Source organism: Bos taurus, chromosome 19 (assembly GCF_002263795.3).
Source record: "Bos taurus isolate L1 Dominette 01449 registration number 42190680 breed Hereford chromosome 19, ARS-UCD2.0, whole genome shotgun sequence".
NCBI classification, from domain to species: Eukaryota; Metazoa; Chordata; class Mammalia; order Artiodactyla; family Bovidae; genus Bos; species Bos taurus.
This window is the reverse complement of record NC_037346.1, coordinates 28,499,003-28,525,906: the sequence shown is the minus strand read 5'-3', so window position 1 is coordinate 28,525,906 and position 26,904 is coordinate 28,499,003. Positions and strand designations below refer to the sequence as shown.

General features: G+C 47.5%; 1 protein-coding gene and 1 long non-coding RNA gene across 4 annotated transcripts in view; one reads left to right on the top strand and one right to left on the bottom strand.

Moving 5' to 3' along the window:
- The window catches only part of NTN1 (netrin 1), a 205,280-nt gene that overhangs the window by 126,650 nt on the left and 51,726 nt on the right, over positions 1–26,904 (bottom strand). The gene's annotated exons all lie outside the window — the stretch shown is intronic.
- Positions 5,993–22,362, top strand: LOC132342974 (uncharacterized). The gene is made up of 2 exons (XR_009491595.1): positions 5,993–7,637; positions 18,036–22,362. It is a non-coding gene; the product is annotated as an uncharacterized lncRNA (long non-coding RNA).

Genomic DNA, 26,904 nt, shown 5'->3' with positions numbered 1-26,904 from the left:
AATGCAGGAGACCCTGGTTCAATCCCTAGGTCGGGAAGATCCACGGGAGAAAGTATAGGCTAGCCACTCCAGTATTCTTGGGCTTCCCTTGTGACATAGCTGGTAAGGAATCTGCCTGCAATGCGGGAGACCTGGGTTCGATCCCTGGGCTGGGAAGATCCTCTGGAGAAGGGAAAGGCTACCCACTCCAGTATTCTGGCCTGGAGAATTCCACAGACTGTATAGTCCATGAAGTCACAAAGAGTCAGACACAACTGAGTGAGTTTCACTTTTACTTTCACTTTTTCATACAACTCAAGGCCAGAAAAACAAACAACCCAATCAAAAAGTGGGGAAAAGACTTAAACAGACATTTCCCCAAAGAAGACATACACATAGCTAACAAACACATGAAAAGATGCTCAACATCATTAATTATTAGAGAAATGCAAATCAAAACTACAATGAGATACCACCTCACACAGGTCAGAGGCCATCATCATCAAAAAGTCTACAAACAATAAATGCTGGAGAAGGTATGGAGAAAAGGGAACCCTCTTGCACAGTTAGTGGGAATGTAAACTGATACAGCCACTATGGAAGACAGTATGGAGATTCCTTGAAAAACTAGGAATAAAACCACCATATGGCCCAGCAATCCCACTCCTAGGCATATACCTTGAAGACACATGTATCCCGTTGTTCATTGCAACACTATTTACAGTAGCTAGAACATGGAAGCAACCTAGATGTCCATCCACAGATGAATGGATAAAGAAGTTGTGGTACACATACACAATGGAATATTACTCAGCCATTAAAAGGAACGTATTTGAGTCAGTTCTGATGAGGTGGATCAACCTAGAACCTATTACACAGAGTAAAGTGAGTCAGAAAGAGAAAGATAAATATCATATTCTAACACATATATACAGAATCTAGAAAAATGGTACTGAAGAATTTATTTACAGGGCAGCAATGGAGAAACAGACATACAGAACACACTTATGGACATGGGGAGAGGGGAGGAGAGGGTTAGATGTATGGAAAAAGTAACAGGGAAACTTACATTACCATATGTAAAATAGATAGCCAATGGGAATTTGCTGTATGGCTCAGGAAACTCAAACAGGGATTCTGTATCAATCTAGAGGGGGGCCAGATGGCCCCAATCTGGGATGGGGCCAGAGATGGGAGGGAGGTTCAAAAGGGAGGGGATATATGTATACCTATGGCTGATTCATGTTGAGGTTTGACAGACAACAAAATTCTGTAAAGCAATTATCCTTCAGTAAAAAAATAAATTAAAAAAAAAGAAAACTTCAAAAAATAATAATAACTGCTATGGGTAAGAGATTAAAGCATTCTTGGATGTATATATGTGAGAATATGTGAGATATATATATATATATATATGTGATATATATATTTCAATATTACATAACAAAATATTACTCAGCCATAAAAATGAAGTAATGCCCTTTGCAGCAACATGGATGGACCTAGAGATTATTATACTAAGTGAAGTAAGCCAGACAGAGAAAGACAAATATCATATGATGTCACTTATATGTGAAATCTAAAAAAAATATATATACAAATGAACTTATTTACAAAACAAAAAGAGACTCACAGACATAGAAAACAACTTGATGGTTACCAAAGGGAAAGAGGTGGGAAAGGGACAAATTAGGAGACTGAGATTAACCTATATACACTACTATCTAGAAAATATTAATAGATAACCAACAAGGACCTAATACACATACAGCACAAGGAAATATACTCCGTATTTTGTAATAACCTATATGGGAAAAGAATCTGAAAAAAATCATATATATGTGTGTGTATAGGTGTACACATATATGTATAACTGAATCATTGTGTTACACACCTGAAACTAATGTGATACTGTAAATAAACTATACGTCAAGAAAAAAATTTTAAGATTTTAAGACATCCTCATATGTTTCTGGTAGAACTATGATTGGTTTGATCATTTTAGAGAGCAAATTTAAATTTAAAATATTCTTATCCTTTGGCCCAGAAATTTCACCTCTAGGAATTTATTATAAGGAAATTAGGAATTTACACAAGTATACAACTAAGATATCCACTGTAGAATCTTTTCAAAGAAAGGAAGAAAGGGAAAACCTGGTTGTCACAAAGCAAGATTATATGAGACTACTGAAATAAGGCTATGGTTTTTCCAGTGGTCATGTATGGATGTGACAGTTGGACTGCGAAGAAAGCTGAGCGCCGAAGAATTGATGCTTTTGAACTGTGGTGTTGGAGAAGACTCTTGAGAGTCCCTTGGACTGCAAGGAGGTCCAACCAGTCCATCATAAAGGAGATCAGCCCTGTGTGTTCATTGGAAGGACTGATGCTAAAGCTGAAACTCCAATACTTTGGCCACCTCATGCGAAGAGTTGACTCATTGGAAAAGACTCTGATGCGGGGAGGGATTGGGGGCAGGAGGAGAAGGGGATGACGGAGGATGAGATGGCTGAATGGCATCAATGACTCGATGGACATGAGTTTGAGTGAACTCCGGGAGTTGATGATGAACAGGGAGGCCTGGCGTGCTGCCATTCATGGGGTCACAAAGAGTTGGACACGACTGAGCGACTGAACTGAACTGAACTGAAATAATCTTACAAAATATCTATTAACATGGAAAATATTTCCAATGAAGCAATTAAAAAGCCCCAACTACAAAACAGAATGTATAATTCCATTCCACTTAAAGATTCATGTATAAAGGAATAGGAAGAAATACCAGAAAAATATATGCCAAAATGTTGTTTTTCCTCTAGATAATAGGATTTCAGATTCTTTTTTCTGTATTTTCTTAAATTTCTCCAATTAGTACTCATTGCTTTTAGAATAAGAAAGAAATGAGCATTAGTGGTCAACAAAAGCTATCCCACCAGATGGAAAAGTGAGAGAAGAACTGCTCATCAATCTGAAAACCTTCATCTCCCCCACGACCTTGATCTTCAGCAGCATCTCGGTAACCTCCCTGGTCCACATCCCAGTGATAGATGCTGCTTATTTTCTCCGTGTGCAGGTGTGGCTGGAAACACACAGCATCATCTCCCGACTTGCTCCAGCCCAGGTCCTGTGAAGACATCTTCCTGCCCCAGGGTCCTCATAGATGCGACTCCTGCCTGATGCTCCGGCTCCACCCGAGTCTGTTTGTACCTGCTGCATCAAGTAGGATGCTCTGCAATGATTCTTCTCACATCCTTTAGGACCTACTCCACAGCTTCCCCTGCATCCCTCACTCCTCCAAGTTCAGCGCACTGTGATTACAACTCTTCAACCGCACAGGTGCCTCCCAGGGTACCCAGCTGCATCGCTGGGGATACTTCATGGCCACATAAGGCTCGCCTTGCCCACGCACGATGTTGATGAAACTGAATGAACATAAGGGACAGCTATAGTGGATGCAGGTCACATCCTCATCGGGCCAGGTGGCATCAACTTCACCTTTGGGGATGGGAGTGGGAGGAATCATTTAATTGGCAAACTCAGAAGTGAACAATGGCAAGTGACAATAAAAAAAAAAGAGTAAAACATCCATTTCATAGCCAAATAAACAAAACAAAATATGTAAGATCTATTCACTTTGCTTGACAGACTTGTTAGACTCTCATTCAGAACCTATTTATTCTCAGTTTACATTCAGTGTTGAATAGTTCATCTATTTCCTTTCTTGATGAGGTCAGAGTAAGTTGATTAGGAGCAGAAAATCAATAAAGGAGAGAAGAGGCTTATATTATTACAGATGTTCACTAGCTGTTTTTGGTATAGCAAAAGACTGGGAAAATCTAGGTACATCGGGGACCATATAAATAAATTATATCACCTGCATTTGATGGCATAATAAAGAATCCATATGTGCTGATTTGGAATTACTGTCACAACATATTAAGTAAAACATGCACTTAACTGTATGAATACTGTGCTTCTATTTGTGTTTAAAATACAAAGATATGTATTCATATATCTCCTGGTACACGCATCAAACCAATCTGCAAGGATACAAAACATTGCCTTTTTTGGAGTGAATAAGCATTTGGTATGAGAGGGAGACACTTTTTACTGCAGTGTTTAAAATTTTTGCTTTTGAATTTTTACTTATGCAGGGCTTGGAATGTTTTCCACGCTCATGGATTATGACTTCAATTAAAACAATGGTTTAAAAAAAGAAAGAAGGGGCGAGGGATAACTTTTGGAAGTATACCCAGTGACAGCAGAAATAATTGATAACAGACAGCTTGGGAACAAGGGAAGAAATCCAAGGAAAGTTTCAGTAAGTCAATAAAGCAAAAGAAAGAGAAAGAAGATCAAAGAAAAACAGAAGTTTGGGACTCACAAGTCAGGTAGATACGTAAGATCCATGGATCCCAGGGGAGATTACTATTATAGGATGATTTTTAAATATTACTAACAATGCCTCTCAAACACCAAAAGATTAGGTTGCACTTAACACAAAAGAGGCAGAGAAATTTGAAACACAGGAGACATTCCCACTTATATCAGAATTAAGACGAGGACGTCTGTTGTCATCCTTACTATTTAACGTTGTTTTGGCTAGTGCAGCCAATGCAACAAGACAAGAAAAGAGACTGAACAGCACAAATGCTGTAAAGAAAGAGACAAAAGACGCCAGAGACAAAAGACAAAAGACGCTCAGTAGTAAAGAAGCCACCTACAACACAGGAGGTGTTGGTTCGTTCCCTGGGTTGGGAAGATCCCCTGGAGGAGGAAATGACAACCCACTCTGGTATTCTTGCCTGGGAAACCCCATGGACAGAGGAGCCTGGCAGGCTACAGCCCATAGGTGCCATGATGATTCACCCATAAAACCCAGGAAGAGAGACCCTCTGTTCAGTGAACAGACTAATTACTATATAAACATATGAAAATCAATCTTTTTATATATACCAACTGCCAACAGCTAGAAAACAACTGAAAATTGATACCATTCACCTTTCCTGCAAACAATTCACCATACCCAAGGATACATTTAAGAAAAGCGCAGGGACCTATGTGAGGAAACTATGTGAACAGCTGACAGACAGACTGAAGTTCCAGAGGAGACCCAGTATTACAAAGATGCCAATTCCCTCAGCATTCGTCTATAAACTTAATGCAATTTCAATCAGAATCACAGAGGAATTTTTTTCCCCAAGTTGACCAAATCATTCTAAAGTTCATTTGGAAATAAAACGCAAGAGCACAGCCAAGAAATTTTGTAATCACGGGAACCATGCCCTAAAATAATTAAAATATTAAAACAGTGTGGAACTGGCAAAAGAACATAGATTCCTATCATTGGACAGAAAAGTCCAGAAACAGAACGAAGAATATGCGAGAATTAACACATGACAATGGCAGCACACTGAACCAACGGGAAAAGGACAATGTCGGGATAATGTAAGGCTGGATTCTTTAACTCACATTAGACATCTGATCATTTTAGGAATGGATTCAACATTTAATCCATTAAACATTTTTTTTTAAATCCACGTGAAAAATTAAGCTATAGAAGTGCTACAATAAACTAAAATGTAGATGAGTATCTATAACATAGTAGGTTGCGAAGAACGACACCAAAGACAGCAGTTAAAAAGAAAACAGACATATCTCTAAAAGGAAATAAAAAGCTTTTTTTCAGTATCCACAAGTACCAAAAACCAAACTTAGAGCCAACGGGCAAACTGGAGTAAAACTGTTTGCAATCGATAGAACAAACAATTTACATTTTTGATATACAAAGATTCTTACAAATGAATAAGACAATATTAATCCCCCATGGAAAAAATACACAAAAGCCATGAGTAAGCACTTCCCCAAAGAAGAAACACAAATGGCTAACAGACATAGAAATAAAAGATGTTCAAAGAAATGCACACTTTTTAAACCAAGATGCTGTTTTTCACCATTCAGATTGACAAAGATATTTTTAAACAACGATACTCAGCGTCAGTGAGGGTATGGGGAAGACCTCTTCGGTGCTGTTGATGAAAATATGAACAACTAAGCAAAACAAATCTGACAAGCAATTTGCCAGTACAAGTAAAAGACTCCAAAAGATTAAACAATGTGCACACCGTCTAACCCACCAACTGTGGTTGTAAGAATCTATACCAAAGGAAGAATAAACAAATGTACAAAGGTATGGCTCCAAGGATGCACTTTCCCGGTGGCTCAGTGGTAAAGAATCCGCCTGTCAATGCAAGAGACTTGGGTTTGATCCCTGGATCAGGAAGATCCCCTGGAGGAGGAAATGGCAACCCATTCCAGTATTTCTGCCTGGGAAACTCCACGGACAGAGGAGCCTGGAGGGCTACAGTCCACGGGTTTGCAAAAGAGTCAGACACGACGTAGTGACTAAACAACCACCACTGTGCATTACATGTACTGTTGGTAACGGGAAAACGGGAAAGGTAGCAGGTAGTTGGCTGGATTCCATGGCATATTCATGTGCTAAAATGCTAAAATCATGAACATCTGCAGCCAGAGTCAAGATAGCAGTAGGTTTGAAAAAAGCAAGTTACGAAATAGTTTGTGTTTGAATATAAAATCCTGTCTTTGGAAACTGAACGTGTTAATAAATGAAACAGAAGTACAGGTACTACAATGTACACAGATATGCTGGTGATTTACTTACGAGAGTGGTCTAATTCACAGAGACAGAAAGGAGAGTGGTGGATGCCAGGGGCTGGGGAGGGGAATGGGGAGTGTTAACGAGGACAGAGTTCCTGCTTGGGGGGATGACAAAACTTCTGGAGCGAGACAGAGGTGACTGCTACAGAGCAGTGTGAATGTCCTCAACACTACTGAAAAGCATACTTCAAAACAGGGAAGACGGTAAATTTTATGTGATGTCTATTTTACAATTCTTTAAAAAATAAAAAAGTTTGATGTACAGCTTATGGAAAAATCCGAATGAACTTTGTGGCCAACCCAATAGTTAAACTTTCAAAGTCTGGGGGAGGCGCTTCCGTGCTTTAGAAAAACCGCTTAGGAAGAACAGCTCACGCTCTGATAATGCCAAATAAAGGAGGTGTTATTATAGAAAGTGAGACATAACCAACACTCCAGAGACCTTTCATTTGGCACCGCTGACTCCTCTGCCTGGCATCCAGTGCCCTGCTGGGGCTGGAGTTTTTTCTAAACCCTCCTCCCTGAAGTCAGCCCTGCCCCGCTGGACTGGGGCTGAGAGGTCCCACTAGAGAGTGGGAACCCCTGCCCCCTTTCCTGCAGCAGCCTCAGGATGAGCAACCCTCCCCCAAAGATGGGCAAGCGTCCCCCATCTCCACCCCCGTTGTGGCCCCAAGCCTCCTCCAGGCCCCGCCAGCCTCCCTGCCCCCTTCTCTTGGCTCCCAGTCCATAGTAGCATTTGACTTTCTAATTCTTCCCTCCTCACAACAAAAAGCTAAATGTTCCCCAGGCACTTGGCCTGGTTTCTGTCCCCGGGCAGAGATGGTCGGAGAAGGCAGGCAGCAAGAAGCCAGTCCCAGCAAGTTCCCGAGAACAGCTGCCTCGAACACCATCCGGCTTCATAAACCAGCACCAGATCGGCCCATCTTCCTGCTCATCAACAGCCGGATACGTGAAGCGACTTCCTTGCTCAGGGACCCACAGTGAGTCCTTCCCTGCTTGGGGAATTGAGAGAAATCAAGTCAGCCCAGGGGAGCAGCCCCAAGGTTCCCATGAGAAGACAAAGCAGCGCCTGAAGTTGGGAGGAGGCAGGTGTCACCCCTATCCTCTGCTCACGACCCTACTGGGTCCTGGTGCCCCGGCCTGTCCCCGCCGTGTCCTCAAGTGCCCATCTCCTCTCCAGGCCCCAAAAGGATGGGCCGGCACATGGGCTGTAGGACTTCTCGGCACAGAAGGGAGCAGTATTAGTTTTGCTTAGTAACTGGTGGCTGTGTCCAGATACTTTGTTAGTGTTTAAAAAAAAAAAAAATCTCTTTGGCCATTCTAACAAGTGCTCACCAGAAACAGCAGGAGGCTGGTGGTAGGAGCCAGATCCTAAAAGGGAGATGAAACCCCCCGACTGGAAAAAGACGATCACAGGAGAGTGGCTTACAGCTATGCACACAGGCCCCATCTCCAGTCCCTGTGGCGTTGGAGATGAGTGGAGGGAAAGGATCCCGGTGTGGCTGAGGCAGGGGGCTGACACAGCAGGGCTTCTCAAAGGGGGGCGATTAACACTTAGGGTCAATCAGCAGCATGCAACCCACCCGGGAACCGGAAGGAGAAGCATCTGAGAAAGATTTAGACGAAAATTTTATTACAGTGACAAGGAGTTAACCCTCATCAGGACTGGCTGCAGCAATGTGTTCATCAAGGCATAAAACGTAGAAACCAGAGAGGAACCAAAATACATGTGTTCATTCAATGATAGAGAATGGGGAGTGCAAACCGGGCTCCTCAAGCCTGGTTCTCAGTCCTCTGCGATGGAGAAGAGCCTGTCTCCTGGCCTCGGGCACCCTGACTCCATGTCCGTCACCACCATTCGGGGGTGGGGGGTCACTCAGGAGCCAGTCATGGGGCTTGTGGAGAAATTAATTGGTAAACCCAACCGTTTAAAATAATTCAGACGCACCACGCGCTGCAGGGTGAACAGGTGTGAGAGAGGGTTTTTGTGACGGCTGGGCACACAGAACCTGGAGAGAGGTTGTTTCTCTGGATTTGAGATCGTTTAAACTCTTGGAAGGACCAGAACAGATTTGCAACCCCAAGGTCCTCCACTCTGCTCCCAGCCACCTCGGAAACAGTCACCAGGACTCAGCCAAGCTGCCAGCCAGGTCTGAAAACCTAAAACCCACAAAGAGGGTTAACCGAAGCAGAAAAAGCCTCCATCTGTGACACTGAATGTGGTCCAGGCTTCCAGGCCCACCCTGAGGTCTCCATCCTTAAATGTGGCACCCGTCCCCAGAAGTTAGAGAGGGGTCCAACCAGGAGTCTGTCCACCCATCTGTCTGGGGGCACCTACCTACATGGTAAATGGGGGTGCTGGGATCTCCAGAGAGCCTCTGAGGACTTCTACAGACAACCCCTTGTTTCTCAAAAGGGAGGCTGAGGCCCAGAGAGTGGAAGGGTTGGCCCAGTATTTCCCAGTAAGCCAGGAATATAGCCAGTCTGGACCCAGAACTCATGAACCCGACTCACTAGGGATCCCTCCAAATCTTCAAGGGCAGGATGATGGGGAGTTTCAAGTGGTAGAACAGGTGGCTTTTGAGGCTGGCCTGCAGATGGACACCCACCTGCGCGCCTGCGGGGCCCCCTCGGCTCAGCCTTTGGCTGTCCCCTCTCCCCCTACCTCCCACTGTTCAGCATGGACGATGCCAGCCTGATGGAGCTGGGTTCCTGCTCACTCACCCAGTGTGCTGTGCCGCACTGGACTCCAGACGTGGCAGCCCCAACACCCCCTCCCGGGTTCATACAAAGTGAGGCAAAGCCATGCTGCAACCTCAGAGGAGGAGGGGACAATGGCAAAGAGCAAGGGAAAAGGGGCTTCGTGTAGCCTCCTGGTGCATCTGGGGCTGCTACTCCTGCTCCTGGGCAGAAGGTGCATTCCCTGGGGCAGGATGCCCAAAGAGTGTTCTTATTACCTGGGACCTCGGGGACTCCTCTGGCTGCTTCTGAGCCAGACTCTTCAGCCTTGAGAGGAGTGGATCTGATGGACTGCCCTGTCCCTGGACCAGGTTCGAGGGTCAAGAGACCACGGCATAGGAGCAGCTTGGGAGATCTCGGCTCTAAACCCTACTATTCCCCATCCTCAAAACTGTCAGCGCTATAGGAAGCATAAGTCTGGCTCAATGTGGACCCTTTCCTCAGCCTTCATGAAGAAGTGACATAAAAGGCCAGCACTATGGCTTCCTGCATCAGATGAATCCATTGGAAACTTTATTGGGCAAACGGGCACCGGCCCAGAGCCCCACACAGAGGGAGGGGGTCACTGCCCCGAGGAAGGAAAGTGGTGACTGGGCCTCCCCAGCAAGGGGAAGGATGCCCAGAGGGACTCTGAGAATGACCACCTGCTCAGAGGGTGACCCCCTTTTTCCAGCCCCAGGACTCTCATGTGTGGGAGGTAGGTGACTTCAGACAGCCCCTGCCCCAGTCTCCCCATCCTCCACTTTGTGACCAGGGTGGTCCTTCCACAGCTTTACAAAACCAGCTGTGGCTCCCTCTTGTTTAAAATTCTTCAGTATCTTCCTCCTGATGGCATTGGACAAAGTCCAAACACCAGACACGGCCAAGAAGGGCTTGGGGACTGGACCCTGCCATTCATCCAGCCCCATCTCTCAGCCAGCCACCTAAGAGTTTCTGTGGGCCCTCACTGACCCCAGCTCTCTGTCACCTCTGCACCATGCCACGGACCCCCCTCCCCGGAATGCTCCCCACCTGGCCAACGCCCACTCGTCCTCCGAGCACGGATGGTAAGATGAGGCCCCAAGGCAGACAGCCTGAGCCTGAAACTGACAAACTTACTGTGATCAAACTGCCTAACTTGCATGGGCCTCGTTTTCTTCACCTCTTAAGTGAGAATAATAACTTTCAAGCGTGATGTTAGGCACAAAATGGGACAATGCATGCAAAGAGCACAGTGCCAGGCACACAGGGGGTAACCAATGAATGCCAGCTACCATGGTGATGGTGATAGACAATGATGGTGATGCTGGTGATGCTGACAGTGATGTGATGATGGTGACAGCGATGGCGATGTTCTGTTTCAAGATGCTTTCACTTCCTCCAGGAAGTCTCCCCTGATCCTGCCCCACACATCTGGGCCAGGTGCCTCTTCTTCCTACTTCCTCAGCGCCTGTTCTAACCCTCCTGTAACACTGACCACCCCCTCCTGGAACCACTGGTGTGCATGCCCCGCTACAGTGTCACTCCCTCGAGGGCAGGACCCATATGGTGGTCTCCACTGTATCCCCACCACTTAGGGCAGAGACTAGCATGAGATAAATGCTCCAGAAGTAGTAACCGAATGATTTTAAAGCTTGTTTATGGAGGTACCATGACGACTTATCTCCCTACACCTACTTTCTCTTGTACATTAAAAAAATACAAATAGCCCTCATAAAAAGAATAAGAAAAAGAGTGATCTTTTAAATGAACACAAATGGGATGCTACCTGGTTTTTATGAAGTGGTTTTAATAAACAGCAGAAATCCATCTTATGTAGGCTCTAGTGAAAATGTTAATCGCTCAGTCGTGTCTGGCTTTTTGCAACCCCGTGGACTGTAGCCCACCAGGTCCCTCTGTCCATGGAATTCTCCAGGCAAGAACACTGGAGTGGGTTGCCATTTCCTTCTCCAGGGGAGCTTCCCAACGCAGGGATTGAACCCGGGTCTCCTGCACTACAGGCAGATTCTTTACCATCTGGGCCACCAGGGAAGTCCAGGCTCTATCACTAAATGCAAAAAGCCATCTGGAAGATTCTTACAAGGAGCCCTGACTTGGATACCCCATATTTGGTATCAGTGAGACCCAGGAAAGAGAGTGGTTAGAAGAGCTGACAGTTCTTCCCTAGTGGGTACCACTGTCTCCCCACTAGAATGTAAGTTCCCAAGGACTGAGCTTGTCTGGTTTTTCACTGCTGACTCCCCAGTACCTGGAACAGAGAGTAGGCACTCCACACCTATTTGTTGACTGAACACAGCCCAAATGGCAGCTCTTTTTTAAAAAATTATTTATTTATCTATTTGGCTGCCTCAGCGCTCATTTGTGGCACGTGGGCTTTGTTGCATCATGTGGGATCTTTAGTTACGGCACACGGACTTAGTTGCTCCGTGGCATGTGGGATCTTCATTCCCCAACCAGGGATCAAACACACATTCCCTGCATTGCCAGGCGGATTCTTAATCACTGGACCATCAGGGAAGTACCCAGCAGCTCCCTTTGGAGCACACAACTATGTGTGAGGGTCACACAGCTCTTCCCTCTCGCATGTTTCCACAGCACCCTGGTACAAGCAGCCACGCTGCTCTAAGTATTAGAAGGAAGCATTAATGTGCAAAGAATAAGACCAAAGCCACAGACGCCCACAGGAATCCTGGGGAATGAGCTGCAGGACATTTAGAAGTCTCCTTCCACCAGAACGTCCCTGGTGGTCCAGTGACTGAGACTGCAAGTTCCCAGTGGAGGGGGCCTGAGTTCAATCCCTGGTCAGAGAACTGGATTCCACGTGCTGCAACTAAGAGTTCCCAGGCCTGCCACGAAAGATCCCACGTGCCACAATGAAGATCAAAGATCCCACGTTCCGCAACTAAAGACTCGGCTCAGCCAAATAAATGCATATTTTTAAAAAGAAGAAAGTCTCTTCCTACCGACAGTCTGTTTCATGGCAGGAAGAGGATTCAGTGGTCCAGGGATGCTGCTCCCCAGACGGAAATCTCCGGAACTCCCCGCTCCCTCAAGGGCCAGCCTGTGATAGCACCTTGTGAAAGCAACACTCCAGTGGCTGTTTCCACACTAAAATGATGACAGTTTGGGGTTTGGGCTTCCCCTCCCACAAAATGACGAGACAAAACAGTTTCTTCTCATTCGAATCATCCTGTGCCTTTGTGGAAATGTTCTCTTGCTATTCCCGGCACGATCACAGAAGGCACAAGTACATCTCATCTCGTGCAACACAGGTGCTCCCAAAACGCTAACAATTCCATGTTGCTATAAAACCTTACCCTTTCAAAAAAATGTATGCAGTGAGCTTTCCATTTAAAGAAGTGCTGTTAGCAATCTACACATAAAAGTGGACTGTCACCACTCGTGTATGTGTTCTTTAAACCTGGATTCCACACCCCTTCCCCAGCCTAGAGCTCTGTATCAGCCACTCTGCAGTTCCTCAACGTGCCTCAAAAAGACCATGGCACAGAAGCCAATGAAGTATTCCACACATACATGTCACCCCCATAGGAAGCAAGGGCTCTCATCTCCATGGCAGCTGAGATTCTCCACGTGCCAAGTAACAGAAAACTGAACTCAAAAGGCTTAAGAGAATGCTATGGGTCCATGTAACCGAAAGGCTGTGGGGTAGATCTGGTCTCATTCAGGGATGTCATCAAGGACTTTTCCTCCATCTGTTCCTTTGACCTTTGTGACATCAGTATCATCCCTGGGTGGGTTTCTCTCTGGTGGCAAAAAGGGTGCAGCCATTCTAGGCTTAGCATCCACACACCACACCTTCCAACGTAAGAGAGAGGGCTGGAATCTCTCTCCAGAAAAGGACAGGAGATTCCAGAATCTCCTCCAGAAGAGGATAGGAGAATCAGTAGTACTTTATTTTACAAATGTCTTCAGTCAATGTGTTCTCATGCCTCATTAAGCCAAACTGGGCCACCTGTATGCTCCTGAACCAATTCCTGTAGTCAAGAGAAATTCTGTATATTGATGGATCACATCCATAGAAAGAAGGATGAAGTTGCCCAGATTGGATTAGACAACTCATGGACAATATCCCCGTGGCCACATGGCTGTACAGGGAGAAGAAGGGATGGACAGGAACTGGGGAGATGGTCAGTGACTGAAGATGGCATTAGCTTCCATGGGCAGCCACATTCCATGGGTGACTCAACATAAACCTTTCATTCTACTGAAATCCTGTCTCCCAGATAACGGAAGTATTCATCACAATGTAAGGGTGCCATTCATTTTTTTGGACCTATGGCAAAGACTTTAGACTTCTATCCCAGATTTGTCATCTGATTAGGTTGTCTCAGTTGATAGTCATCCAAACTTAAAACAGAAAACCCCTTCTGACCCATCTTGACGCAGTGCACTCGCCAGCGTAGCTTATACTTTGCACCCTCTGTACAGCCCTTCAACCACTGTCCAAGGTGAGCACTGCTCATGGTGGTTGAGCTCTCAATGGCCAAATGTGCAGGCTTTCATCCCACTGAGAACAGCCAGAGAAGAGCCCTTGTTTCTATGAAAACTCCACTGGAAAGCCTCAACAAAAGTAAGCCGCTAAATTTTCAAAAGAAGGGCTGTCAACGGAGCTGTGGAGGAGCTATATGGAAAGGACCCGGGAGAGGTTATAAAAAACAGGAGATGCTGAACCCAGATAACTTCCCAAGCTTCTCTAAGGAATCACTTCACTTTAATGAAACTGAAGATGATGTACCGCGGGCAAGGTTCATGCAAGAAAGAACACAGAACCAGCAGACGCACACTCAAAGAAAATGCCTTGGCCCCGCATCAAAAGCTTGGCAGACAGATGCACATCTACATGTCTGAAGTTAAAATCAAATATTTAAATGTTTATCTGACTTATTTGATTATCCAGCCAACTCTGGCCTTCCCACCCCCACCCCGGCTTCCTGCCATTCATAACTTAACTGGCCTGTCATTCATCTTCTCCCCAAAGGAGTAAAAACGTTGAGAAAGGCAAGCTGAGCCTAGAACTTGGTGCCAGCACGTCTGCTTCCTCGCTGACGTGATGGAAGGAGATGCTTTATAACCAAGAGTGTGGGTGTGGAGCTGGTGGGATTTGATGGGATCGGGGCAGGCAGGGAAAGAGACTAGTCGGGGGAAGGGCAGTCACATCTCCAGGTGAGCAGAGCTTGGGTGTTGGCAGTGTGAGAGGAGAGGAATAGGTGCAGAAGGACGTTACAAAAAGATAATCAACAAGATAGGGAGATTGCTTGAGAGGTCATAGACCAAGATGGCATTCCTGGGTGACTCTCAACAGCATAAACAGAGAAGACCATAGAGGAAGTACATTTTGGTTTATGGATGAGATCTCAGATGTTCCAAGTTTGAGATAGCAATATTGTATGTTTCAATAAAAACCTTGATTCATGGACCTAACATTCCAGGTTCCTATGTAATATTGTTCTTTACAGCACTGGACTTTACCTCCAATGAAAAAAGCTAGTGGAGGTGATGGAATTTCACTTGAGCCATTTCAAATCCTAAAAGATAATGCTATTAAAGTGCTGCACTCAATATGACAACAAATTTGGAAAACTCAGCAGTGGCCACAGGATTGGAAAAGGTCAGTTTTCATTCCAAACCCAAAGAAAGGCAAGGCCAAAGAATGTTCAAACTACTGCACAGCTGCACTCATCTCACATGCTAGCAAAGTAAAGCTCAAAATTCTCCAAGCCAGGATTCAACAGTACGTGAACCATGAACTTCCAGATGTTCAAGCTGGATTTAGAATAGGCAGAGGAACCAGAGATCAGATTACCAACATCCGTTGGATCATCGAAAAAGCAGGAGAGTTCCAGAAAAACATCTACTTCTGCTTTATTGACTACGCCAAAGCTTTTGTGTGGATCACAACAAACTGTGGAAAATTCTTAAAGAGATGGGAATACCAGACCATCTTGCCTACCTCCTGAGAAATCTGAATGCAGGTCAAGAAGCAACAGTTAGAACTGGACATGGAACAACTGACTGGGGAAAGGCTGTATATTGTCACCCTGCTTATTTAACTTCTATGCAGAGTACATCACGCAAAATGCCAGGCTGGATGAAACACAAGGTGGAATCAAGATTGCCGGGCGAAATATCAATAACCTCAGATATGCAGATGACACCACCCTTAAGGCAGAAAGTGAAGAAGAACTAAAGAGCCTCTTGATGAAAGTGAAAGAGGAGAGTGAAAAAGTTGGCTTAAAGCTCAACATTCAGAAAACGAAGACCATGGCATCTGGTCCCATCACTTCATGGCAAATAGATGAGGAAACAATGGAAACAGCGACAGACTTTTTTTTTTTGGCTCCAACATCACTGCAGATGGTGACTGCAGCTATGAAATTAAAAGACGCCTGCTCTTTGGAAGGAAAGCTATGACCAAACTAGGCAGCATATTAAAAAGCAGAGATATTACTTTGCCAACAAAGGCCCATCTAGTCAAGGCTATGATTTTTCCAGTAGTCATGTATGGATGTGAGAGTTGGACTATAAAGAAAGCTGAGTGCCGAAGAATTGATGCTTTTGAACTGTGGTACTGGAGAAGACTCTTGAGAGTCCCTTGGGCCGCAAGGAGATTCAACCAGTCCCTCCTAAAGGAAATCATTTCTGAATATTCATTGGAAGGACTGATGCTAAAGCTGAAACTCCAATACTTTGGCCACCTGACACAAAGAACTGACTCCTTGGAAAAGACTCTGATCCTGGGAAAGATTGAAGGCAGGAGGAGAAGGGGATGACAGAGGATGAGATGGCATCACTGACTCAATGGACATGAGTTTGAGTGGACTCAGACAGTTGGTGATGAACAGGGAGGCCTGGCTTCCTGCAGTCTATGGGGTCGCAAAGAGTCTGAGTGACTGAAATGAACTGAAGAGAAACTAGAAGATGGATGAATAATCTGGAACCATTTCTGTCTCAACTCTAGAGATGGAGTCTTTGAAACAAGACAGTTAAGTGGGAGGCAGGGTTTACCTCAGGCTTCCCTGGTGGCTCAGATGATAAAGAATCTGCCTGCAGTGCAAAAGATCTGGATTGAATTCCTGCGTTAGGAAGATCCCCTGGAGAAGGGAATGGCAACCTACTCCAGTACTCTTGTCTGGAGAATCCCCATGCACAGAGGAGCCTGGTGGGCTACAGTCCATGGAGTTGCAGAGAGTCAGACATGACTGAGCTACTAACACAACACAACAACAGGGCTCACCTCAGGACACACCCATGCTTGGGGGGTGGGGGGTGGGTAGAGAAAGACAGCCTGAGCAGGTATGGCAGGAGAGACCTGGGTTGTCAGGCCAAGTGTGGGGAGTCTCAAAGGGGTCGAAGAGGTCACACAGGGCCACTTGGTTTGGATCCAGGAGTCATGGCTGCCTGGGGGAACCACTCTTTCACTGCCCAGAAACAGCCAGAAGGTGTGAGGGAAGGGGATGGGGTTCACAGAAAAAGACACACTGCTTACTCCTGCCAGCACCAACACAGTGGAGAGAAGCCATGCTCCCCAGCCAACCTCACCGTGCAGGATGCTCTTCAGAGGCCTTGGAACAAGCCCAGAGATCAGGAAGAAGCATCACAGACACTGTAGAGGCAGCCGGAGTAGCGGGGGGTGTAGGTGGAGCCCAGTCCCCCTCCCCCAGGATGACAACCCTGCAGTTCTCCAGCAGGACTATACCCCTCCAGTGAAGTGGTGAGGGTCTACAGGGGAGGCCCTTCCATCAGGACCTAGCTTCCAGCAGCACAAAGGATTCTGGGAGCTGCTTTGCCATTCCAGGCTCTGCTTTGTGGGGGTGCGTCTCCTCTTCCAGGGCCAGAGGCTAGCATAGGGGGCGGGGGATGCTGGGGAGTCAAGACAACCACAGAAGCCACAGGGAGCTTCCCTACATGTATGATTTCTTTCCAGCCAGATGTACTGTGCATGTGTGTCTGTGTGTGTAGTCGATTAGTCATGTCCCACTCTTTGCCACCCCATGGACTGTAGCTCTCTAGGCTCCTCTGTCCATGGGGGCTTTCGAGGCAAGAATACCAGAGTGGGTTGCCATTCCCTTCTCCAGGGGATCTTCCCAACCCAGGGATCAAACCCTGGTCTTCTGCTTTGCAGGCAGATTCTTTGCCATCTGAGCTGCAGGGAAGTCCTGAATGTACCCCAGACCTCCTATGTTGGTTGCTATGTACCCCCCAAGGAAAGGTTCATGGGAAAACAGGAAGGGAGGCAAGGGCAAGAGAACAAACAGAACACTGAGTGTTGACAAGGAGAGCCTGACCACTGTCTGGGAATGGGCACACAGAGCTGAGTAATGATAATAAAACCTGTTATTGAAAACATCTTCCCTGGGATGACTTTCACACTCCCCATATGGAGCCCAGGAACCCGAAAGCCTCCACAAATACTGACCGCCAGGCAGCTCGTGGCCAGGTGGCTGCAGACTTGTCACACCCTCTCTCCTGTATGGGGGAGGTTTGGATGCCCTAAGATCAGAGAAACATGTGGTTTATACATGATTCCTTCTGCCTTAAATTTCCACCAATGATCCCTCTGCCATCTTTCCAATCTTCCTGGATATTTCACTAGCCATTAAGCTCATCTTCCCAAACATTCCCTCCTTTGTTTCTAACAGATCACGTCATGCATCGTGAGTGTGTGCTCAGTCTTGTCTGACTCTTCTGACCCAATGGACTTCAGCCCGCCAGGCTCCTCATGGGATTTTCCAGGCAAGAATACTGGAGTAGGTTGCCATTTCCTCCTCCAGGGGATCTTCTCTGACCCAGGAATCAAACCCATGTCTCCTGCATTGACAGGCGGGTTCTTTACCACTGAGCCACCTGGGAAGCCTACCAGATACATCATCTTTACTATTATCATTATTGATATTATTATTCACATGACACCTTAAAAATGAAGCGTGTCATCTCTGGCTGAGCTCATCTGGTCTTCTCCTGCCTGGGAGGGAGCTGGGAATTATCATCTCCATCTTACAGGTGAGACCACTGATGCTTAGAAGGCTGAGGTGACCTGCTCACAATGCTACAACGAGCTGATGGTATGGCCTGAATCAGAAGCCAAGTCTTCTGTCTCTCCCAGCCCAGGGCTCCACCTCCAACATCCTGTTGCCTCTGGATGCCCGCCCTGTCACCCCAAATGCATCTGAACTTAGGTTCTCCTGGGCCTGCTCCTTAAACAACATGTAGCCCAAACCTTGTCCCCCTTCCCAGCCAAAACCTAAATCATCTCTTCCACTTCTGTTCTTTTCTTTTTTAAATTTTTCCATCATTTCCAACGGGAGAGCTGGGGCTGGTTGCCCACATTTTGGAGACAATTTATCTCCAGCTGTTATCAGGTCTTTCCTCTCATCTCTCCCTTTGTTCATTCCAAGATGCCCCAAACAGGAAAGAAAATGATAACACAGCTGATCCTCTGTTCACCCAACTGTCTGCCATTACCTGCAGCAGAAAAGAGCAGGGCACATTTGCAGGGAAGAGGGGGAGAAGCAGCAGTGTGACCAGGGTTTCAGCTTCAAAAATGCCACCCCTCTCCGTAAATCTGACTCCTATGCAGAGAGCGAAACACTGAGATCCACACCAGGACTCGGTACTCGAGTGCTCAAAATCACCATCATTCAAGAAAATATGATGGGTCCACACTGGAGCTCCCAGAACAAGTGCAGGGGAGCTCCCCCACCTCCTTAGCAGGAAAGCACCTCTGACAATGTGAAGCCAGGACACCTGAGCCCTAGCTCAGGAAAGCCCGGCCCTGGATGGCAGCAGGTGGTGGAAAAAGTCACACAGGAGGTGAAAATAACTGATTGTCAAAATAAACTGAAAAATTCACTTAAATCACCAATAATAGCACAAAACACACACTGCTGTGATTCATTTTCACTCTTATTTATTAGACGTGTCGAAGGATGAGAAACTGTGAACTAGTACAAATGTCTCAGCATTCCCATCACTATACCTCCCATAACTATACCTGGAAGGAATCCCCAGTGTGTGTGCATGGGGGGCAATCAGGGGACTCTGCAAACTTCTCGCCAGGGCTGAGTCCGCCCCATTTTGACACGAGGGCCCCTTTCATTCGTAGAGGAGGTGGCTCTTGAGAGGATCAAAGCACACAGTGGGGCTAGGCGTCATCCATGGGTCAGGCTCTCCCGTCAACTCCCATAAGCAAGGCCAGCTGAGTGACCCTGGGGATTGTTTCATCTCTCCAACCAGCAGTTTCTAAAATACCTCCAGGGGCCCCAGGGTTTGCTGGCAACACCTTGAGGGGTACTCTGGGGTTGAGGGGTGGCCTAGCCCTTGGGGCCTCTCTAACTTCAACCCAAGGAAATCACCTACTAAGGGCAACTAACCCTAATACCAACCAGGTAAGACTCTTCTGGTTCAGTTGCTCAGTCGTGTCTGACTCTTTGCAACCTCATGAACTGCATCACGCCAGGCTTCCCTGTCCTTCACCATCTCCTGGAGTTTGCTCAAACTTATGTCCATTAAGTCAGTGATGCCATCCAACCATCTCATTCTCTATCGCCCCCTTCTCCTCCTGCCCTCAATGTTTTCCAGCATCAAGGTCTTTCCCAATGAGTTGGCTCGTCCCATCAGGTGGCCAAAGTATTGGAGCTTCAGCTTCAGCATCAGTCTTTCCAACAAATATTCAGTGTTGATTTCCTTTAGGATGGACTGGTTGGATCTTCATGCTGTCCAAGGGACTCTCAAGAGTCTTCTCCAACACCACAGTTCAAAAGCATCTCTTACAGAACCTCATTTTTACATGATGGGAAAACTAAGGCACAGAGAGAAGTAGGTAACTTGCCCAAGGTCATGACCATCATTAAGGGATGGGCCTGGGATTTGAATTCAGGCTGTCCGGCTCTGGAGCCCATGTCCTTAATCACTGTGCAACACTGCCCCTCAGGGAGAGCCTTGGTGCACAAACCCACTAGGCCTGACCACAATACAGCGAGGCCTTTTTAACAACCCAGAACATTCTGCAACCACACACTCCTTTGAGTCAGACCCTTGGGTGTTGGGGGTGGCAGAGTGAGGACTGTTCATTTACTCCAATACTTGTCTTGGGGCACTGTCCTTGGGGTTTCTGAATATCCAGGTGACTTCAACCCATGGGTCTGGACAACACTTTCAAGTCCAGCCCTGAGCTCTGGGTGCCAAATCTGGTGAGTGGGCTCAGGGATAAAGCTCGGGTGATGTTGTTCTTGGATGAAAACTATCTGTGCCCATACAGGCACGAATCTGGCCATGCCCCGTGGAGCTGGTAAACGGGGCTCCAGGTCAGTGGAAGAAGTGTATCTCCTCCCAAGGGGACCACTCCAGTAGACCGGACACGTCTCTGGACCTGTCAGCTCGGGTCTGTTCGGTGAAAAACAAAAAAGTCGGCTCCCTCCTAACAGTCACACCTCTGAGGCCAACGAGTCATGAACTTGGAGTTGTTTTTCCAACTCTGGACATGAATTTCCACTGATGCGCACAGCCGCTCACCCGCTCCACGGCTCACCCTCATAAGGAATGACACACATTTTCGAGAAGGCCGGCCAGGTGAGGGGTTCAGCCCAAGGCCGCGCGGAGAGACGCTCGCTGACCCCGATGGGAATGAGTCACAGCCCCAAGCTCCAACCCCAGCGAGCTGGCCGAGGCCCATCCCTAGTCCTCCTGAAAAATGCAACTGCTGAACTCACACGCCACCCTCGCCAGCCTCCTTCCTTCCCGCGCTGGTTCAATGTCAATGCCGCGAGTGGCCAGCACCGCTGCCTTCTCTCCGATGCTCCCTTTGAGGCCTAAGTGGCTGCGCTCTGGCTCTCAGCGCCAGCAGACCAATCTCCCCAAGTCTTCATTCAACCTTTCCACCAATTCCTAGGCCTCTCATGCTGGTCACTGTCCCCGAACCGAGAGCCCAGGGTGCTGGGCCCCTGGCAACAAGATCAGGCGTCTTCTAGGTACTACTTCCAAATGATTTCCCTCTTCCCTGTTTCCCTTGCAAGACAGTTGAAAAATTGGCAGGGCAGGGAGGGGACCAGCTTAGGAAAATAGCCAGGGTGGGGAGCGGGGGAGCTGGACCCAGTGCACCAGGGAAAACTGAGAACCCCGGCAGGCTGCCACGAGGAGAGCAAGCCACAGCCGCGGTCACAGCAAGGCTTTCCAAGCATCTACTTAGCGCCCATCCCTGACCATGCTGGACCACTGCTGCCCGTGTTCCCAGAAGGCACTTCCAAACCAACAGGTGTAATTCCCAGAATCTCTCTCCAAGAACCGACCCTGCGAGAGGGCAGACACCGGCCCCTGGAGGGGATGAACGTTTCCTGTCGGGGTTAACACGAAGGGGATTCCTGCACTGAGTGCCAGGTCAGGTGCTGGATCATCAAGAGCACCCTTCCACCCCCGAAATGTCACAAGTCTGTGACAATCTAACCCAGGGAGAGACACACACGTGCCCCAGGCCTATCACGGACATCGATGCCTTCCTGGAGAAGACTGAGAATTTTCCCTCCCAGGCTATTCCGGTGGGAGAGCCACCCTTGAGTCTGTGCCCTGATCTAATGAACTCCCGGGACAGGAGGTGACGGAGCAGCCTCACAGGGGTGGGTGCTGGCTGTAAGAGTTCAACATCTTCCTAGATGACTCACCCTCGGCTTCAGCCCTCCAAGCCACCCCACACACTCCTTCAGCCTCCCCTGTCCTCGACCCCTGTGCTCAGGAGACAGGTGCTGGGGCCCCAGGTGGAGACCCGGCTCCTCCAGGCCACCGTTTGCGGAGTTGTACCCCACCCCCCCACCGCCTACCCTACCCCATCACCACCACCTCCTCCTCCTCGCCCGGCCTCCCGAGTGAAGCGCCGCTGCCAGCCTGCTTTCAATATCCGCTCGTCCCTCGCTGGCCTACCAGCCAGACGGTCGCCTCCCCACCCCTTTCTCTTTGAAGAAAAGTGATTTAATTTCATGAGACTTTGGGGTAATCATGTTATGATCTTCAACATTAACCAGAACCAACTCCCTGCTACAGGAGGGTGGGGAAGGAAAGGGGAAGAAAAAAGTAAACAGTCCCACTCGGGATTGCCAGAAATGAGAGGAAAAAGAAAATCACAACAGCTGCTCTGCTGGTTCCCCTGATGAGGACGGGCTTCTGCCAGAAACGGGCCTCTGTGCCAAGGTTTCTGGAAACAAGGAAGTTGGGCTTGGCAGGGCCTCTATTTCTACAGGTTAATCAGCTCAATTCTGGGGGCGGATTGAGGGAGGGTGGAGAGATTGGTTTTCACTCCTTAACCTTCCTCTCATTCCCACCCCACCCCCTAACCTCCACTCATTCCACGGCATTCCACACTGCCCCTCCTCTGAAGCTACCTGGCCTCCTTCTTTGCCCATGCTCAGGCCTCCCTGCCTCCTCGGAGGCCGGTGGGCTTTGGGGACCAGGTCAAGCAGCCACTTGAGGTTTTGCTGCAGGGCTTCACCTCCACACTTCTTTCTGCTGGCCTCTCAAAGCTTTCTGAAGAACGAAAGATGAGATGACTAGGTTGGGAGAAGGCAAGAATAAGTCAGAAAGAGCAGAGCTTAGGAAAAGACAAGGATTAATTCAGGGCCCAACCCCAGAACAGTGCATCTAAGGGTTAGCTGGAACTCGCAAGGAATTCTCATGAACAATGGTCCTTCTTGGCAGTCAGTCCCAGGGTGTGGTGCTAGCTTGAAAAAACAGCAAATAACCCAGGCTCCAGGGCCACTGGGAGGGGGCTGGTGTGAGGTGGGACAACTGGAAAGCTGGAGTGAGGTGCAGACACCCAGGAAGTGACAGCCATACTGGAAGGTGCAACCCTTGGGGCCAAGGGACACAGACTTTGGCCAGGCAAAGAACAGACAGCTGCAGGTCTGCCCTGGCCTCCCTCGCATCGCTCAGGGTCGCCTGTCTGCTCAGACCACCACCATACCCCATCACCAAAGCCTCTCTGGGACCCTCAAGGCTCTGGACCCTCCTTGAGGATGCTGAAACTGTAACATCTTCCAGGGGCTGTGACACAGGGACCACATAAGGCATCGCTTGGTCAGACCCCAGCATCCATTCAGATTCCAAGCCAGGGCTGAGAGTGTCTTAGGAATTCTGGAGGGAAACAAGGTCTGGACATGGCTTTGGAGACATATGTTTGCAGTTTAAGTCCTTTTCTAGGGAAAACAATACAAGTGAAATTGGCCCCCATGTGACTGCCACACCACCCCTAAACCTCCCTACCAGGTTGCTGGCTGAAGGGCACGCATGGGGGTCTCCCTCCACCCTGGGCAAGCAGGTGGGCACATCCTTAGACCCAGGGTGGGGGTCTAAGCGAAGTCCTTTGCTCCCCCACCCTGTGAGGCATGTCAATCATTCATTTTAATAGGTTTTTGTCTTTGCAAGCATGTTTGAGGGGCTTTGTTTTTCCACCTCATAGAAAAATTTTAATTTAAGATAAAGGTCAAACAGAGTAGAACAGAGGGATTACGAAGTCTAATTAGTGGGAATGTGAAGAGGTATCGTTATATTAGAAAAGTGATCAAAACAGGCTTAGAACAAGCCTTGGAGCGCATCTGGAGCTTAAAGCGCTGACTCCAGAGACTGCCCTTCTCACACTGGAGAAATGCTCAGGGAAGTCACTCCGTCCGAGGGTGTCAGTGTTGTTGATCCACGTTACGTTAGAATTGGGTCTGTGTCCCCAGAGAGGGCAGACACCTTCGGGCAGCTGACGGAGGTGGAAAAGCGCTGGGTTCACAAGCCCTGCCGCCTTCGTGGTTTGTGGCGACTCTCTCCATACGGAAAGTTCCGAGAGGCTGGAGGAGCTGAGGTCTGTGGGGTGTGGGGCAGGCTGAGGACCACAGAAGGGTTCCCGGGGGAAGCTGTGTGGCCGTCACATACGGCAGGAACATTCTGTAACAGGGCACCCCAGAAGTCTGGGGAAGCCCCGACTGTGGGTCGAGCCCCCACCGAGTGATACACAAAGCACATCGTTCTTCAAAGTGAGCTCCTAATCCCCGGCAGCTTAGATTACTGCTAAACGTGCTGGACGAGGAGGTAAAAGATTTAGGTTCTAATTCCATCTTTTCATCACATTGCACTTTTCCAAAGTTTCAGAGGGTCAGGCTAAAGGGGCCGGGACTGCTCTGTGTTCATTCTCCTGTCTGTAGGACCTCTCTAAATAGTGAAGTGAGCTTAGACAAAACCTCCTTCTGGAAAAGGGAAGAAACAACCGCAGATGAAACGTTCTGAATCGTTCTAACCAGCAGCTTAAGTAAAATCCACCCAGAAGTCTCACCACCACCATTTTTTTTTTTTTTTGGAGCTTTTTTCCCCTTAATTTTATTTATTTCTTGTTGGCTGCACTGGGTCTTCGTTGCTACGGGAGCGGGGGCCACTCTCTAGTTGTGGCGCACAGGCTCAGTTGCTCCTTGACATGTGGGATCTTCCTGGACTGGGGCTGGAACCCATGTCCCCTCTATCGGCAGGAAAATGGCTGACCCCTGGGCCACCCAGGGAAGTCCAACCACCAACATTTATTAAGCATTTGCTGGGAACCAAATACTGTCCCAAGCACTAGCTCACGTAACTCACAGCAGTCAATCGCGGGAGGCATTACTACCACCCCAGAGACAGAAGGAGGACCTGAGACACAGGACCTCAGCATCACAGGGCTAGTACGTGAGAAATGTGGGGCTCAAGCCTAGACATTCCACCACAGAAGTCCCAACTCTAAGCCCAAGAGACCACACCACCTACAAGAACAACATTCCCAATGTGCTCTGGCCAAAAAAGCTCTCGACCACGTGTCTGGGAACACAGTCAGACTAGCTCACTCTTTTCTCCCAATACCCACCAATCTCTTCCCAGGAGGATGGTCCATAGGTAGTTCCTTTAGCCCATGACTCAGAATCTTGTTGCACTCAGCCAGAAAGGCAAAGGTGGAACGTATTAGGGTCACAAACAGGGGTGAAGAAAGTGAAAGTTGCTCAGTCGTGTCCGACTCTTTGCAACCCCACGGACTACACACCATGAAATTCTCCAGCCCAGGATACTAGAATGGGTAGCCTTTCCCTTCTCCAGGAGATTGTCCCAACCCAGGGATCTAACCCAGGTCTCCTGCTTTGCAGGTGGATTCTTTACCACCTGAGCCACAAGGGAAGCCCAAGAATACTGGAGCAGGTAGCCTATCCCTTCTCCAGAAGATCTTCCCGACCCAGGAATCAAACCAGGGTCTCCTGCCTTGCAGGCTGATTCTTTACCTGCTGAGGTATCAGGGAAGCCCAGCAAACGTAAAACAGGGGAGCAAACTTCAAACATTTTAATATGGGAGTCAACCCCACCAGATTTTCTTTCTCAGGAGTAACTGGGAGCCCCAGGCAATAGCTCTGCTCTGATTCTTAAGACATTCTTTTTTTTTCTACATTAAGTCATTTATTTAAAACTATCTGTAAAGAAAATCAAAATATTCAACCTCCAGTACCTAACTTAGGCTTATTCTTTTCCTAAAGATATTGACATTATTACAAACTGGTTCCAGCTTAAGAGTTAATACCTTAATTATTTTGGCTTTTCAATAGTTCATATATTTGTTTCTTTTTTCTGTTAATATGTTGATTAATATTCCACAAAAGTAAAAAGAATCAATGTTTATCTGCTATGAGCAACACATTAAGCCTCATTAAGTCATTTATGTCACTATCCTTAATATGGGTGGGTTGCATTCATGTTAGTAGTTAAGAGCAGTATTTTTCTTTAATAGTTTTTTTTTCATTTCATACTATTAAAAAATTTATTTTTTATTGAAGTATAGTTAATTCACAATGTGTTAGTTTCAAGCATACAGCAAACAGATTCAGTTACATATGTGCGTATGTACACATACACACATATATACATTTTTTCAGACTCTTTTCCATTATAGATCTTTTTTTTCGCTGCACTGAGTCTTCATCACTGTGTGTAGGCTTTCTGTAGTTGCAGCAAGCAGGGGCTACTCTCTAGTGATGGTGTGCGGGCTTCTCATTTGATGGCTACTCTTGTTGCGGAGCACGGGGTCAACAGTCGTGGTAGAGTAAGCGCTCAGTAGAGTAAGCGGGCTCAGTAGTCGCAGCTTACGGGCTCAGCTGCCCCACAGCACATGGAATCTGCCCAGACTAGGGATTGAACCCATGTCCCCTGCACCGGCAGGTGGATTCTTAACCACTGGACCACCAGGGAAGCCCCACATTGTAGACATTCTTACTTCAAGATGGCTTCCGGGGACTTCCCTAGTGGTCCAGTGGTTAAGATTCCACACTTCCACTGCAGAGGGCACATGGGTTCGACCCCTGATCAGGGAAGTTTCACACACTACACGGTGAAGCCAAAAGACTTCTTAAAAGATGCCTTTAGGTTCTCCTGTCCCCAGATCCCTGTTGGTGACGAGAAGCTAGGTCCCCGAGATGCAGACAAGGCAAGACCTCCAACATGGAAAACGCAAGAACTTTCAGGAAGAATGCCATGTAG